This window comes from Hordeum vulgare, chromosome 7H (assembly GCF_904849725.1).
Source record: "Hordeum vulgare subsp. vulgare chromosome 7H, MorexV3_pseudomolecules_assembly, whole genome shotgun sequence".
In the NCBI taxonomy this organism is placed as follows: Eukaryota; Viridiplantae; Streptophyta; class Magnoliopsida; order Poales; family Poaceae; genus Hordeum; species Hordeum vulgare.
The window spans coordinates 81,365,896-81,369,395 of record NC_058524.1 but is presented as its reverse complement, the minus strand read 5'-3'; the positions used below and the strand labels follow the sequence as shown (position 1 = coordinate 81,369,395).

At 58.4% G+C, this 3,500-nt stretch overlaps 1 pseudogene; it reads left to right on the top strand.

Annotated features, from left to right (window-relative positions):
- The first annotated feature begins 568 nt into the window (after positions 1 to 568).
- Positions 569 to 1,204, top strand: LOC123408348 (annotated as a pseudogene).
- Positions 1,205 to 3,500: the final 2,296 nt, after the last annotated feature.

The following is a 3,500-nucleotide window of genomic DNA, read 5'->3' as shown; positions in this document are numbered from 1 at the left end:
GAGTCCGGCAACTACACCCGGTGGCGCCGGCTCTTCTACCTCATCGCCTGCAAGCACGAGGTCCAGCACCATCTCGACGTCACTGTCGAGCCCCTCGCCTAGAACGCCCTCTGGGGCAACGACGATCTGACCTCCTTTTCACGGACAATCAACCCGGGCGCGCCGTCATGCTCGGTGCTGAGTTTCGCAACCTCCTCCAGGGGGATCTCTCCATCGCCGAGTACAGCAGTCGGGCAAGTCGCTTGCCGATACTCTCGCGGACGTCGGTGAGCTGTCTCCGACCTGTCCCTCACGCTCCAACTGCTGCGCGGCCTCAGCCGTAAGTTTCAGGTCATGGCCACCCTCCTACCCATGCAGTCGCTGTTCCCTACCTTCGTACAGGCGCGCTCCAAGCTGCTCATGGAGGAGATCTCCGCCAACGAACGCGCCCGCCTCGACGGCCGTCCCGAAGCCACTACCACCGCTCTCGCCATCGGACATACCCCCAGCAGCGCCTCCGTAGACCGCAGCACCTCCGTCGAGCACGGCTCCACCGACCGGGGCAAGAGCCCTACTGCCTCTCCTAACGATGACCGCGACAGAGGAGGTCACGGGCGTGGCCGCGGGCGTGGGCGTGGGTAGGGCCCCAGCGCCGGTCGCGGCGCCCCTTCAGCAGGCAACAGGCTTCTTCGCTCCATACGGCGCCCTCCTTCCGAACCTCCAACCAGCACAACCGCCTTGGGCTGCTCCCAACGCCGCGGGCGTCCTCGGACCGTGCCCGCCTTCGGCGCACCAGGCCTACCCCGTGGCCACCTCCGCCGCACCTCCCAACCACGGGCCATCCTGGGAGCAATATCATCAGTTGTACACGGCGCTCCAAAACCTGACGCTCCAGCAGCAACGTGCCGGACTGGTTCCTCGACACGGGCGCCACGTCACACGTTGCAGGTAACACAAACACTCTCACCTCGTACGGTTCCCCCTCTTTGCGTCGTTCCTCTGGCATCCTCGTCGGTGACGGCTCACGCTTGCCCATCACAGTTGTCGGATCCACCTCTCTCTTCAACTTCCCTCTCAGTGATGTGTTAATCTCCCCCACTATAATCAAGAACCTCATTTCAGTACGTCGTTTCACTCTAGACAACTTTTGCTCTATTGAATTTGACCCTTTCGGTTTTTCCATGAAGGACCTAGCCACGGGGAGAGTGATCATGAGATCAAATAGCCATGGGGATCTATAGCAACTCCGGTGTGCAAGCATCCCTCTCCATCGCCTCCGACGATCTATGGCATCTTCGCTTGGGTCATGCCAACAATAACGCCATCTCCACGATAGCTCGTAGCTTCCTTCCCGATTGTAATAATAGGCCTAGAAAACTTGTTTGTGATTCATGTAAACTAGGCAAGCAGCCTCGGCTGCCCTTTCCCCATTCCACCTCCAAGACTAGCGCACCTTTTCAATTAATACATTGTGACTTATGGACATCACCCGTGCACGGCTTCTCTAGTTTTCAATATTATCTTGTGCTGCTTGATCATTATACGCATTACTCTTGGACTTTTCCGCTGCGTCACAAATCTGACACCGTCAACACCATCTCTCGCTTCTTTGCATACATCCTTACGCAATCTCATGTGACCATACAATGCACGCAATGCGACAATGGTGGTGAATTCCTCACTTCCTCCTTGCGTGACCTCTTCTCTCGCCACGGTTCGTCATTTCGCCTCTCATGCCCACACACCTCTCCCTAAAATGGCAAGGCCGAGCGCCTTATCCGCACCACCAACGACATCGTTCGCGTACTTCTCATACATGCAAACCTACCACCTCCCTTCTGGGTAGAAGCTCTCCACACCGCCACCTACATCCTCAATCGGCAACCCTCCCCGGCCATCCATTTCCTCACACCCCACTATCTTCTCCTAAGGCAACACCCAACCTATGATCATATGCGTGTTTTTGGTTGTCTCTGTTTCCCAAACACCATTGCCACGTCTCCCCACAAACTCGCCCCGCGATCATCCCGCTGCATTTTCCTCGGGTACCCCCTGGAACATAAGGGTTACCACTCCCTAGACTTAACCATGCGCAAAATCGTAGTTTCCCGGCATGTCACGTTTGACGAACGGACTTTCTCCTATCTCCCTGCCGCCTCACCACGATCTCCTTCTCACCCTATCGGCGCAGAAAATCTTAACCAGGCCCCGCCTCCCACTTTTCCGCGCCCCAACCGTACGCCAAGATCCCTGCGCCCAACCCGCGCCCCCGGATCAGCGCCAGCTCCACCTGCCTCCACTTCCCACCCAATCGCGGGCGCCGCTACAGCCTCGCCCGCCCCTGCCGCCCCACCTGCCGGGCCCAGCAACCACTATCCCATTCCCTACTCTCCGCCGCGGCCTCTCACTCACCCGGCACGGCTAACCCACCAGATCGCTCGGTCGCCTCGCCTAGCCCCACTGTCGCGTCTCCCCATTCGCCCCCTCCTCATCGCATGCTACCCCGCATGCACCAGCCCCACCTACCAGCTCCCATGTAGCCACTCCATGCGTGCCACGTGTTCCTCACGTCCCACCACGCGTCGTTCTAGTCGATCCACCTGCTAATCAACATTGCATGCGCACCCGTAGCAAGTCCGGCTTCGCCCAACCTAAAATATTTCACACCGCCACTCCTTCCATCAGTCCCATCCCCTCGTCCTATCGTGTAGCCCTTCAAGACCCGAACTGATACGCTGCAATGCTCGAGGAATACGACGCACTGATGCAGAATAATACTTGGTGTTTAGTGTCTCGTCCTGTAGGTGCAAACGTGGTCATGGGAAAATGGATCTTTCAGCACAAGTTTCATCCCGACGGCACACTTGCTCGGTACAAGGCACGATGGGTTCTTCGCGGCTTCACACAGCAGGACCATGTCGACTACGCTGAGACATTCAACCCTGTGGTCAAACCGGCCATGATCCAAGCGGTCCTGAGCATTGTTGCCGGCAGGTCTTGGCCCATTCATCAGTTGGACGTCAAGAACGCCTTCCTCCACGGCTAACTCGCCGAGACGGTCTACTGCCATCAACCTTCTGGCTTCGTCGACGCTGCGTCACCGTCCCACGTGTGCCAGCTGAACCGTTCCCTCTACGGTCTCAAGCAGGCTCCTCGTGCGTGGTTCACCCGCTTCACCACCTACCTCCGGACGCTCGGGTTCGTCGTGTCCCGATCGGATACGTCGTTCTTCATCCTTCGATGCGGCAACCACCTCGCCTACCTGCTCCTCTATGTCGACGACATCATCCTCACCGCCAGCTCCACCACGGTCCTCGACTCCGTCATCCAGTCACTCCACCACGAGTTCGCGATGACCGACCTCGGCGCCCTTCACCACTTCCTCGGCATCAACGTCACCACCACCGCGCAGGCGTTGTTTCTCTCCCAGGAAAAGTACGCCGTGGAGATCCTCGACCGCGTGGGCATGCTAAACTGCAAGCCCATCTCCACTCCGGTCGACAAGTCCGCCAAGCTCTCCA